Source organism: Trachurus trachurus (genome assembly GCF_905171665.1).
Source record: "Trachurus trachurus genome assembly, chromosome: 16".
Classification (NCBI taxonomy): domain Eukaryota; kingdom Metazoa; phylum Chordata; class Actinopteri; order Carangiformes; family Carangidae; genus Trachurus; species Trachurus trachurus.
In genome coordinates, this window is record NC_139902.1 from 19,593,147 (window position 1) to 19,608,296 (window position 15,150).

Genomic DNA, 15,150 nt, shown 5'->3' on the forward strand with positions numbered 1-15,150 from the left:
ACAGAAACACATACAGAAAATCTTTCAAAATAAAATGACAGACAGCATCTTGTTTGAATGAGAGAAAGAGAGAAAATGTGTGTAAGAGCAACACAGTTTTGTCTATAATGTGTAATCAGAGTTCACTCACCATTCTGTGTCACTTCAGTGGAGCAGGCACACTTTTGGAGTCACCAGCACCTTCCCTCCCACTGTGTATGCAACCAATGGATGATAGTCATTGAGAGCCTGAGGTTTTATTTTTATTTTATTCATTTACTGATAATGTAAACAACAGACTGGACTATGGATGACAAGACTGTCAATATAATATTCTGTAACTGTGGCCCATTTCACACACACACACACACACACACACACACACACACACACACACACACACACACACACACACACACACACACACACACACACACACACACACACACAGCGAGACTGTAACCCCAAAACTTTTTTTTAGAAAATTAACCTAGCAACCAGCTAAAACACGGAGGACAGGGTGAAAATAACTGTAGCCTAACGTTAGTACATGCACCCGCTGTAGGACTGTAACCCAAACACTTAAAAAAAATAATAAAACCTCCGGTGACGTTAGCGACCAGCTATGGAGGACGAGCTAAAATAACTGTAGCCTACTTCACCACATCCATGTACTTCTCACACGCGCACACTGGTTCTCCGAGTTCCTCACTGTCTCAACACACAGCCATTTACTGAGACCAGCAGACGGTAAACTACCCGCATGGCAAACCAAGCCGCAGCCTGCAGCCGGCTCAATCTCCGGTTCCACTCGTTCCACTCAGGCCCCGCTCTCTCTGTCCCTACTGTCAAACTACCCTGCTGCACAGTGCTCACCTGTGTTACACTGCCATTAAATGTTAGCTCATTTTGCGACCACATTCTGAATTGGCATTAACCCTGATGGTTACTAGCTGTAACATATCGAACATGAATTGACATAATACCAACCAGTCAGAAGATAAACCGGTATTTGCCCAGGCAAGTTAACTTACAGCGCCGCTAGCATCAGTTAGCCGCTAACGTTAGCTATCGCTAATGACTGAAAAACTGTTTTGCGTACTAGCCTAAATGCTGAAAATGTGTAGGTCGCCTTCTCCATCAAACAACGTATAGCGCGACACAACACAACTGGGAATAAAATCAAATCCCCTTATCATTTTAACTTAATTGAATGAAAGGTTGCTTACCTGTGTGGAGCAGCTCCAGGCAGCATGGCCACAGCTAGAGTGAGTCTTCAGTGTGCCAACTCGGAAAGTTGGCTTTCCCGCATTTCACAACAAATAATTAAGAGTTGGCAGAACTGTTGTCCCTTATATTGAACTCCAACTTAAAGATATAAGTATGACCAACCAACCAAATCGTTTTGAAGCACACAACTGGCTTGCTTTGTTGTGCTAACTAATATTATTGCCTAAACTGTCAATAATTTATATCTTCAAGTTTAACCAACTTAAATGACTGTTTTAGGCCAAAAAATGCAAGTTGGCTTTTTTGCAGTGCAGTACACACAAGGGGAATGGCCTCCATCCCCTTTTACAATGCTGTATTAACAGCAGCACATAGTGATAATATTATTGTCATGGTCCAGCACATTCAAAACCACTCACTGGGATTACTACATTTACTCTTTTAAAATATCCTCAAAGATTTTAATTGACCTGCAACACAAACAGCCAAATTGTCAGCAGCCACGTTGTCATGTGCAGCTGTTGTATGCTGTGTGCCGTTTTAACAGGACATCCTGTTGAAGGAGTTGAATATTAAGTATGCTTGAGCGTGCACATTTTTCAACATACTCCTTTAAATCCTGGCAAAAGTTGCACCTGATTTCCTCACTTTGCTGCTGTCTGTATTCCACGTTTTCTTTCTGTCTATATCTTCCTCCATACTCATGTTTTCTCCTTTTATCCCTCACCTTTTCACATCAACACACACACACCCCCACACACACCCCGGCACGCACGTACGCCTCTTTTTTGCTCTCTCCTCTCACCTCCATTTGTTTGTCTCCCTCTTCCATCCCTCTCTTCAAGCCCCTTGATCCTTTTACTTCTTCTACAGTCTACAGTTTGTCACCCCCACCCCTCCCTCGATGCCTCCACCCCATCCCTCTCTTCCCTCAGCTCACAGGAGGGTCAAGTGCACGGGCTTTTGTCTCAAAACATGTGGAGGGAATTAATTGGCTCCAGCATTTGGCTCTTTCCGCCCGACTGCTCCTGTGTGGCTGTCACCTGGCTCTGGCTCCCGCTTCTCTCTCTCTCACTCGCTCTCTCTCGCTCTTTTTCTCTTCCTCTCTCTCTTTTACCCCTTTCTCTTCTCTCTCCCCATCTCTCCTTTTTTGCCCATTTTTACTCCTCCTTGCATTACCCCCTTTTCTTTTTCTTCTACGGTTCTCTCTCTTTCCCCCCACTCTGCTCTCTCTGTGTCGTGGCCCCCTTGTAAGATCAAGCCCTGAGCTGCAGCTGAAGGACTCTCACGTTGTGTCTAATGAGGGGGGATAATGTGTGCTGCTGTAGCTGATGGATAGGAGACAGAACAGATGGACTCAAATGAAAGACGAGAATGACAAAAATAGAAATAATGGACATATATATCCCTACACACTGTGCAACACATTCAAGAAATAATTTTAAGCCTTGATTTCCTAAACACCAAGTACTACACACTTGATCATATTCACCCTCACAACAGAGACACATACAGTATCCTACGTACTTTCAGATTTTCTCCTTTTGTCTTCTAAGTGTCTTTTATTTGCAGTCAAGTCTGGTCATTTCTGTAGATTCACATTTCAAATTTTAAGCTACAGGCACAAAGTCACTGTGCAGATGGATGACAACACATCAGTCCTTTCTTAGTTTGTCATTTCGCCATCCTTAGAGCCATCCATCGAGCCACCCATCTTTATATTGTCACAACTGTCACAGTTCCAAAATGAAAGGGGAGAAACAGTTTTGCAGGGAGCTAAAGATTGATTTTAAGCCACGTCTTTCCACTTCCTTATCCTATTTTATCCCAGCCCATCAATCCATCCATCCACCCATCCTCCTCACATCCTCACACCATCACACCCCAAAATTCAGATGCATTAAAAAAAACCCTGCTAATTTCATTTCTCCTACTCCTTCTTTTTTTTTTCCTACCCCAATTACCAGACCCCCACACCCCCCACCCAAGCTTCTCCACCCCTCCCTGCACCCTGTCCTAAGAAAGAGGGATAAATCAGCCTGCATATTAATTGTATTCAAAGGGGGGGACCATGTGCCTGGCGTACTCCTTGTTTCCATGACAACCAGCTCAGGAGCCATAAAGATTTCAGGGGCAAATGGGGCTTGGAGGGTGGGGGTCACCCCAAAAGAGGATAAGCATAATTACAGTGGAATAGAAAGACAGTCAGGGAATGGTGAGGTCTGGAAGAAAGTGTCCCAGGCAGACAGATACTGTATACAGTCTGCTAGAGCGCAGTGACTGAAACATCTGTCTTCTCTTTAAGAATATCTGTTGCACAGTATATACTACTTTACACATGTAAACCATGATACCGCAACAACATTAAAAAAACAAAACATAATTTACATAAGAATGATAATTGTGATTGCTGCTTTGTGTTGTGGACTCAACTGAGTATTTATAATTTGAAAAGGTTTAACTATCTGTTGAAAGGTGTTGCTCTGTCCTGTTTCTGATCACCACACAAGTTTGGGTAAATGTGCAGTATTTGTGCATGCAGCCTTGTTTATCATTCTGTTTGTTTTTCAGCAACACCATGCCGCAGTGTCACTTAACTACATGAATGCATGTTATCTGTCCTTTTACTGGCATAGTCTGCTCAGAAGAGAAGCAAACAAAAGGCCTAAAAGAACTGGGAAGCCTTTTCATCTTGACTTGGCATGTATTCAGTGTAGTAAAATGGATTTTCAGCTGATTAAGCACAGCATATGGCCTGCTGTGAGCACTCAGCCAACATAGAATGTATGTTCAAGAATTAAAAAAAAAAAAAAAAAAATATATATATATATATATATATATATATATATATATATATATATATGCATATTAAACAATGATAATTGATTTGTAGACACATTTCTGTTGAGCAAATAAACATTGTGTGGCAGTGCCATCTGTTTGATTTGGACTCTGTAGTAGAGAGTAGAAAGACACACTACAGACACGCTGCCACCTCATTTACGCAGAAGGACAGATCAAAGAGTGTTCCATATAAATTTACTATACAAAAAGTGAATCAAATAGTAGAATATTAATATGAGGGTATGTTGTCTTTAAATCCAACATTTAAGTACAGTATGAACATTTTAATCTAGAAAAAAATGCATCAAAATAGTTTGACTGCTGTTTCATCCTCCCACCTGTACTTCTAAGGGTTGCCATGATAGTTGAACTTAAACCTCTAGACCAATACCCAAGAAGATACTCAATACTCAAAATTTTCAATACCACAATGAGAAAATGACAAAAAAAAATGACATTACATTTTTAGGTGAAGATTTGATGAAAACCTACCTTGAAGGCTCTTTTAAATGTGGCTGACAAATGCAGCCCTCAGCTCCTAAATATGAAAGACTCAACTGTTGGATCCTTTGTGGCCCAACCTATCCCACAATGCGTTTTGATCTGTATACGAAAACTTATATAATTTTCTCCACCTTGTTTGTGTTTTTTCTTTGTGTATGGATGGTTGTTTGTAAATGCGATGATGTAGTCTGCTGCAAATTCCCAGCGAGTAATTAGCTGAATGAGCTGCAGCTGTTAAGGTTGCTCGGTAACCGCAGCCATGCTACAGTAAGGCCTGGAAACGCAGCTGGCTAGACCGTCTAATTTACCAATGTTCTGCTCTGGTCCACACAGTCTACAGAGGACAGAGCCTTTGCAGGCCACCTAGAATCTGTCCTCTGCAGGTCAAACTATAGTCGCGAGGGCCATTTAGCAGCATGTAGCACTTGCCATGCAAAGTTAGACACCCTTTTCACCTGACCTGTTCATATACGCCAAACTCTTAATACTGATACTACGAATAACAACAATGGGCCTCATTCACGAACCGTTCTTAAGAACAAATTTGTTCCTAAGTCCTACTTACGAAGTTTTTACGAAGATTGTGGCATTCATGAATGTTTTCTTATCCAGAATTTGTTCTTAACTAAGAACAAAATCTAAGAACAGTCAGGAGTATACTTACGCACTTTTAGGTGCTGAGACTTCTGCAAAAATAACCGATTATAGCGTTTTCTTTTGTTCTGCAGTTGTATGATATTATATGATTTGAATAAGAATTATTTTCTTATCTTTTATGATGTTTTTAATAATCATATATATTAATAATAATAATTGACAAATCATTGCAGTCTCTTAAAAAACATTATAGACACTAAATTCATATCATATCTTTTTTTGGGGGAGGGGGGGCATACAGCTGCCGATATGATTTTTTTTTTTCCTAATTGCGGGCTGCAACAGTGCACTTACTGTAAGTGTTCACACTACACACAACTGTTTTTTTTCATATGTGATAATATGATGATATTTATGATGGCACACGTGAGAGTGTGGTCTCTCTGATAACAACCGAAGAGCTGCATCCACTGCTGACGCTACTAAATATAAATATAAAAATATAAACTAAATATAAGCCTTTTGTTTGTTTCTTTGTTTCATTCCTGCCGCAGTAGCGCCACTTCACTACTTAAGTTCTTTTTACGTTTGGAGTCTGGTGCTCCCTCCCAGATTTTCATTTGAGCATTTCAACTTTCTTTCTTACTTCACCTTCTCTGCTCAGTGCCTGTGGGTTCTGTGTGCACACGGCCCTGCAGTCTCATGCCCTTTTACGGGCATTGATGGGGCAGTTACCTATTCTAATCCTATGTTAATTAGACTCACCTGGCACACGCCCTCAATTTACGAGGAGGTGGCATAAGAACACAGCTGCCAACAATTCTGAGGCTTATGAACGCGTTGATGAATCTGACGTAGGGTTTTCTTAAGGAACTTCTTAAGAACAACTTAAGAAAGAATCTAAGAAGATTCTTAAGAAGATATTGGTGAATGAGGCCCATTGTGAGAAAATAGATGGATGGACATAAGCTTTAACTAGCTTTTATTTTAAATGATCATCTTTTTGATATAATACTGAAGAAACAAATAAACTTGTCCCCTCACCTCTTTTGGTGAAACTTTTTGCATGATATATTCATACACGCTTGTTAGAACATGTGAGAGTTGTGTTTATGGGGTACATCAACTTTGCTGGAATTTGGTTTCCACGTGATTTATCCAACTTGTCAATGCCACAATTGACCACGCCCCTTTTTGTCTAAGGGATACAGAGCTGCAGACAAGCAGATATTTACACACACACACACACGCACACACACACACACACACACACGCACACACACACACGCACACACATACCAGGGCATAGGCTTGATGTATTATGCATGAATTTGGTTTAATTGCAGGGATCCTATTTGCATAACCTCTCCTAGTTTGATCAAATATGCTCATCTATATTGCAGCCCCCTGACCTTGGCTGTCGGCAGGTTAGTTCTCGTGGATGTGTGTGTGATGTGTGTGCATAAGTATACAAGATGTTCAAGTGTACAAATATTTCATTGCAGGCATATATGCGCTAATTTTGTACATATTCCATGTGTGCAGAATACATTTGTGTGTGTGTGTGTTAGCGTGTGTGTGTGTCTATGTGGTCCATGGCTGAACCTGTATGATCTTGATAGCTCCTGTCAGCGCTGCTAATGCTGGGCTGCCTATGGCCTCAGAGTGTGCTAGTTAATCTCAGTATAAATGTAGTCTGTCAACTTGAAACTGAATTGGGGAGGTCTCATTCAAAATGTAGCTGGTCACAAACAGGCTATTACATTCCAAAACTGTAACCAATAACACAGAGCACACAAAAGCACTCAGGTCATGGGATTGACTGCAACAGTTGCTATTAAGCAAATGCTACTGTAGAAGAATATGATCAAACAAGGTTTGGAATTGGCCACCAGGTTAACCTTGATGCACACTACACACATTTGCTTATTTTCAATCCAAGTTTTTTTTTTTTTTGGCTTTTTGCCTTCATTTACAGGACAGCTAAAGAGAGACAGGAAATGGGGAGACAGAGAGGGGTAATGACATGCAACAAAGGGCCGCCAGGTGGAACTTTCTCTTTTGACTTGTCTCGACTTCTGGAGTGATTTTGATGGAATGAAACACAGATCTAAGACTGCAAAAAAGTGCCCACTAGAGTTAAAAGGTTGAGTAGGAAACTGTGGTGGTTGATCTGAGGTTGTGTTACTGTAAGAATAACACATAAATCAGCGAACAAAGGATAATCTGAAAAAACAGGTGTCCTTGATACGTTTTAAAATAAGCCTGCCTTAGCTGTTGCATGCTCTGGTTCCTCGGTTGGAGAACTTGCCCAGTTGAATTTGTGGCCAAAAATTACAGATTCCAAAAGTAAGAGAAGGAAAGCCAGAAATTTACTTCACATTGCATCTGAGCACAGTTTGCTAAGTGGACCCAAACTAACACAATTTCACTATCCCCCTCATGTCTTAATTATTACTGCAACCTATTTTTACATTACATCTCATATAATTAGCTTTGTATTACACCTGATCTCCTACTGGAGGAGTATTGGTCCAGTTTTCTTAAGGTCTCCAAATGGGTTAGCCTTGGCTCCATATTTCTCTCAATTTTGCACATGAGTGACTTTGGCTCTGGCCTATTGTAAGAAATATTTGTTTGTGGTCTCTTTTCCATCCTCTTTCTAACTTTACTAAATGTAATTAAGCTCTGCCCATGGCTAAGGGAAATTGCCAATACTCTTACCTTTTTCACATGGAGTAAATCCTTTCAAGAACCCTCTATATCATCCTGGCCTCTACATTGGAGCTGCTATCTCAAACCCTAATTCAAAACCAAGTTTGATGGATGGATGAGCAGACAGATGGATTGGGGGATCGATGGACCGATAAACGAATTGGCAGACAGATGGACGGATGAACAAATGGATGGTTGGATAAGTGGATGGGTGAATGGATGGATGGATAGGCATTTTTACACATGGCTGTCTGTCTGCATTCCCGTCATGTCCAAGGCTGATTTTTCACCCAGTGCCGGTCTGTGTGTGTGTGTGTGTGTGTGTGTGTGTGTGTGTGTGTGTGTGTGTGTGTGTACGTACGCTAGGCATGTGTGCATGTACGCTACGCATGTGTGCGTGCATACATAGGCAACAACTTTTGTTTTATGTGAGTGCTCTTGTGTATGTGTGTCAAGCAGCTGTGATCAGCAGACAGGTTATCTTGGAGGGATGCGCCTGAGACGGCGAGATGATATTTATTCAGAGGGGCAGATCTGATTTCTGCTTGGCCCATTTCCTACTGTAGGCTCCATGTGGTTCCGTGACATTCTGCAAACATGTGAGACAGCACTGGCGTTTGGCCCAAACCTGATGCACATACAATACCAAAAGCATGGCAAGGATATTTTGGGAATAAACAACAAAGTAAAAAAAAAAAAAAATCATCACTTGTAGTGGCATACACAAATTGCTTCACCAGTGTGCCAAACCAATCTGTGGGTGTGTACTAAAAGTATAGTACAAGACTACATCTTTGCCAGTGTGCCAGTAAAGTTGGATCACACATATGTAATTTAAAGCCATACAATCATATGAGTTAATGTGTTTAGATGAATTACTACAAAGCAATAGGGATGTAATGTAGCTACCATAATGGCTACATGTCAATAGCAATCTAAGTTGTCCCGAGGGCCTTGAAACCACATGCACCACAGATGGTATAATTCTGTTTGCTTAGATGCATCACTCTATGAACTGTTAATTCATTTGTGTTGAATTAAAGCCATGTTTATTACACTGTGTTGTCATGTGCAGTTTATAGGTGGCATTATCATAATACTGATGACTATACCAATCTGTAAAGTGAATTATCATTTACATGTTATTGGTATTGTGTGTTGTTTATGTGTTTAAAAGTTTTACTTCCTCTCAGAATGTTTCATTGATCATTTAATTCTGCTTTGAAAGAGTGTCCTCACTTTTCCCTCTGTGAGGTTTAAGCTGTAAATACCAATAACCTTACTAAAGGAAAGACCTGGGAAAGAGTCATTAATTATGGGACAATGGTTGGTGAGGGGCCACTGAGTGCAATCTGTGAATTAGGAGCTGGCCAGCAGTGCCATTTGCATAATACTAGAGGACTAAATTGTGATTCCAGCGATCTATAGAGAAACAGTTGTGGGGCAAAGCTAATGCATCTAAGTCAAAGGAAGCTAGGCCCACATTCATAATAAATTATCCCTCATCTATGCAATCACTTGAAGAAATGATTGCTCTCTTCTCTCTCATTAGTGCTTCCTCTCTATTACTCCCCTGTCTTTCTCCTCTTTTTTCCCCTTCTTTACTTCATTCTCTCTCTGTCCTTATTCACATCTGTATGTGACTCAAAGGCACAAATGCATACCATTATCCAAGTGCACTCCATTGTCTAGTTCCACCTTCCGACTGTTGCTCATCGCCATTTAGGTGAATCTCTGTCCCTGCACATTTAGCGAGGCGATGACAGGTGATGCATGGTAATGACATCAATTACGGAGAGCTTTTCCGTAGAACATCCCACAGAAGTAAAAAGCACAAATAATGTTTGTATGAATGAGAGAGAGAGAGAGGGAGAGAGAGAGAGAGGCTTTCAGGAGCATGAATGCAAGGTTTTATGTTAATACAGGAGGGGAAGAAATGGCACTGGAGATTCACAGAGAAACATCCATCTGTTGTATATTTGCGGTTAGTTTCAGCTTTAAGTTTCTCTATCTAGGATATGTTTTTCCGATACATTTACTTCAGCAGGTGAAATACTAGTAGTATGAGAACCATAGACGTAAAGGAATGGTAATGAAAAATCCACTCTGTACGGGAAAGATCATGGACATGGTTAGATATGATACATTTTATCAGTAAAATCAAGTAAGACATAAATTTAGTTTACATTTTAAATCAATTATCAACATCACACCATGTCTTAAAACCACTGTTGTAGATTGTAGGTTAGAGATTCCCTGATCAGGTTTTTCATTTTCTTTTTCCACTAATTCTGATCATGTACTGTATGGGTGAGATTCACATCATCAGTCAAAGTTTCACAACATTGCAGCCACATTGAACAAGGTAGCATTCAGGACTACACTACACAACACACAGTGCTTCTCTCAGCTGCAAACACCAGGGTACTGAGGTGAGTAGGGACTTAGGAGCATTAATTCCGATTTACCAGTCACATATTTTTTTTAATTAAAATCAGCAGATCAATTGAGGCATCACTATTATTTGTTACACAAGGCTACAAAACCTTGTCCTATATCATGTACAATAAATTCTGCAATTACATGGGCATCAGGTGTACTGTAAGATACAGTATAAGGTGTGTTAGAATCACTTTAAAATGAGACCTGAGAAATTGTGAATGTCAGATGATCAAGTGCTCCCGGAGCTCAGGGGGAGAAGAGTCAATGCACAATAAATAAAGGCTAAAGTCTTGTGAGAATGAGAGAGAGAGAGAGAGAGAGAGAGAGAGAGAAAAGGAAAAGGACAGGGGTAGAGACACAGAGGTTGTGTACTATCCTGTGTCTTTAATCCCTCTTCAGCTGGACCATCTGCAACCCTGTCAATGTAGCTGTAATTAAAGGTTACGACAGCCGAGGCCACCCGGCAGGGGGTCCGCCTGCTTCGACCCACGATGCACGTCAAGCGCACCCCTTCACCCTCCACTGTCCCTCTGCATTGCCCCTAATCTCATTTGACATTCACTGGGAAACAATGCAGAAAAGGGGCTTTCCTTAGGAAACTATGTGCCAACAGTGCTCCAATCCAATGACCGACACTGAAAAAAATGGCAAGTTGCAAAATTTGAGGTTGTAGGTCTTTTTTATTGTTTGTGAATTTATTTTACTTGATACTTGCCCTTTTTTAAATTTGCAAAAAAAAACATATAAAACTGGACAATTTCTTTACATTTTGCAATATATTCTGTCCCGCATGTGTGAAGGCTTGAGCACTGGAACAAGAAAGGTTAACAGTACTGGACTGTGCAGTGGCAAATCTCAGAAACGCAGGTGGCAAGATGTAATTGTAAGTGAAGAGGGACTTTTGTGCCTCTCCCTGGGCGATGCATGCGGGCTACTGCTGGTCTCCTCAGCTAATGCCGAGAAGATCTGGTGGATGCTAGATATCTATTTGATCTGACTTAGTGGTCCTGCATGCATTACTATCGCCCCAACACACAGACACACAAATCACCCCCCACTGCATACACATGTATTGCGCACACACACACCGGTGCACACAACTGTATGTAACATTTATTAGTTATCTGGGCTCACACTAGCAGGAAAAAATATTGCTCTCCCGCTGAGCTGACACAACAGTGAAAACACTGTTTGCAATATTTCTTTCTATCTACTGTATCTACTACATCTACCTCGCTCTCCCCACAGCATGTGACCCCGCTCTGTTTTAGAGTTTCTAATGCTGTATGCTGAAAGATATTTCAGATTTCTATTGAGATTATGTTAATGAGTATGAATAAATACTAATACCAGATTTACCTGTCAACATACAGCATTGGAACTCTTTATCACTTTAAATTCCTCCCAACTGAATCAACACCTCTCCGACATATCAAATCTCAATAAAAACTGAATATATAAAGCTTTATAATGTTAACCCGGGGAAGAATCTTAAAAGAGTAGAGGAGAATGGCAACATGTGTGACTTAAAAAGAGGAAAAGTTTGAGAATACAGGTACCAACAAGTGCAGCAGAGACATGTTACTCTACTGTATACTGTTTGTGATGAGTGGAGCGGTGTCTCTGCCAGATTCTCTTATTAGAGTGGCAACAAGTGCAGGTATTAGTACTCCACTTGGACCGCGTCCAGCCATACACACATCACACCTACGCGGCACGCGCACACACTCACAGACGGAGTGTCTGCCCTTGCAGGTGTTTGGCTTGCTAACAAGCATCCTCTCATTATTCTTTTAGAGAGCCGATTAACCACCGAGATCGTAACAATCATGATCACTAATCAGCTGATGAATTCCACAACATCATAATTCAACAACTTGTGAGCCTCGTTTGTCTCGCTGGCATTTTAATAGTAAAACTTTAATTGATCATGTATTTCCCTCTTTGGGCCATAAAACTTGTTTATGTCTCGGGCGCAGACTCTCTCGCTCTCTCTCTCATTCACCCACACACACACACACACATTGTTTCCTGACTTAGTTTTATCTTAACTCCCTGAAAAGTTTAACAGAATACATATAGATATATAGTTGAATGATGTTGTCATCTGTGTTAGGACTGCTGGCACAATGTTTCAAAGTTACTTAGTGTAACATGGATTTCACATCACAGGATAAAAATGAGACCAAAACACTACATTAGTGAATTGCAGGCTGTCCATGCAGGAACTGTGTGGTACCCTGGGATTTACCCTTGGCTTATTGCTATGAACTAAGTAGGCGAGAGGAAATCAATATCTGGTGACAGCTAGTCAATCCTAGACTCAATGCTGAAACTCCAGTCTGCTTAAAAGGACAGATCTCGCCTATATACATTCAATCTCGACAAGGAAGCCCGCATAGCTCAAGACGGAGAAAGCTCCATGTAAATTGGACCAAGTAGGAATAAATCGCCTGACAGCATCGCTAAATAACTTTAAGTCCAGCTGTCCCCGACTGGAAATGGGTTTACGTTGACTTGTACTGAGAGCATTTACATGTGGGTGAGCCTGTGGTGGTTTTACATGCCTGGACTCCAAATGAATAGAAATCCTGACACATGGAAAAACTGGCTGAAGCTCCTAGGTCTTAAAAGAAACCCTTCAGCACGGAGCGGGAGTGTTGTCACATAGGGGGGGAAAAAAAGCAATTTCAGTCTTTCACGGTGCTTGGATAAATCAGATGATGCATTTCTGTGTGCATGCAGGAGTTGATTTATCAGGCAATATCAGTGGTGTTGCAAAAAATCCCCTATTAAGCTTAGGTGTTTGTTATCCTTTGGTCTACTGCCTTGAAAAAAAAGTCTCTCCTTTTTTTACTTTCACATGTGCCAACTTTTTTCCAGACTGTTCTTTTTTTAAATATAGGAAGAGAATTGAAGATTATTGACAAATATCTCATCATGATGTTTTGCAGACTGTCTTTATACTTTATATGCAACATCTTCACATAACAGTTTATGTCACGAGGGCTCCAGCTCCAGTCTATTCCAACATGCACTGGGTGAGAGGCGGGACACATCCTGGACAGGTTGCCAGTCTTTGCTAACTCATAGACAACTTCTATTTTAAGAATCTTTTTACTGATATATTTAGGTATGTAGCTTCATTTTTACACTTGTGTAAAAGTGTGAAGTAGTAGTGTGGCCCAGTCATATTTGCACAGGAGCTTTGTGATTTTATCTTGGATCACTGAGCTATTAGGATGGCAAAAGTCCCAGGTTTTATAGAAACACAAGTCAGGTAGTTTTCACAGCCAAAAAATAAATAAAAAAAATCCCTTGAGAAACAGTAGTCTATGAATGAAAATGTGTCAAATTACCCAAACATTTAAGACAGCACCATTTAAGATCTGTAATAACCAAAACAAAAGTTAGGTGCCATTAGGGCAAAGTGTTTTGTTCAATTTGGAGGAGGAAATTATTCTTGCCTTACTTTGAAAGAAAACATGCAACTCATCTGTGGCACAGGGTTGCCTCTACAGCACACTGTACAGTATGTATCTAGCTTCGGCCAGTGGTGTTAAAAATGCATTATACATATTACATATTGTATGTGCAGTCGGTTAAGTCTCTTCCCTGTAGGAAGTATAGTTGAAAAAAATCTGTGACCTTGAGAGAACAGTCTTGAGAACATTCTGCTTCATTCCATGCCTCCTACTTCTGTTTTGACAAGTGCAGCCCAATCAGACATGTTGGTTCAGGCTCCATTTTCTCACTCTCTGGTGGCTGCGAGGGGGTCAGAGGGTCTGTGTGTGTGTGTGTGTGTGTGTGTGTGTGCGTGTGTGTTTGTGCGAGAGAGAGAGAGAGAGAGAGAGAGAGAGAGAGAGAGAGAGAGAGAGAGAGAGAGAGAGAGAGAGAGAGACTGAACGAGAGAGAAAAAATAATGTGTTGGGGAAACTGTGCATCATCCTGTGTGGGTATTATGCTTATAGGTGACATTCATTTGAGTGTGTGTGGGCTTGTTTGGGGGCACTTTGTGGTGCATCCTCCGTGTCTGAATGAGTATCTGTGTGTTGAGGGCATCCATTCACAACTGGTGATAGTGGCATGATGAGAGACAGCCAGGGGCCTCAGGACCCGAGGATACAAAGACCCCTGACACATCTGCCTTCAGGTGTGTGTGTGTGTGTGTGTCAGAGAGAGACACTGGCATTTATATGTGTCTAGTATCCCTGTGTGTGTCTGTGTGTGTGCGCGCGCGCTTGTGTGCGTATGGTGTGGTGTCAGCAGACGGCAATAGTAACTAGCACCAGAGGGAGACATTGGGCACCTTTTTTGTCAAGACTGTCCTGATCTACAGAGAGAGAAAGAAAGAAAGAAAGAAAGAAAGAAAGAAAGAAAGAAAGAAAGAAAGAAAGAAAGAACATATTTGGATAGATGGAGAGAGAAAGAAGGAGAGGCTAGTTGAGCTGACAGATCACAGGAGCCTTGGAGCAGGGCCCAGTTGTCCTCTGTGTATGGTTGGCTGGGGGGTAGGTGATGTCAACCCCTGACAGGTAATTTGGTCTGAGCCGGGCTCCCTGGAGCCAACAACACACATACACTAGCCCAACACACTCACACACTCACACTTTCACATGCACTGTCTCAAACCTGGCCTGAATCCCCTCAGCTACTCTATATTTGGGCATTCTCTTCAAAACGACATTAAGAAGAAACACACGCGATCGTGTCAAGTGTCGTTACAACAGAGGAAGAGATTCAAATCTCATATAAAACAAACAAAAAGAAGTTCAGGTATCGCACAAGTCGGTAGGAATCATCCTGTGAACACCATGAATGTAAAAAAGTTTTCTGGCA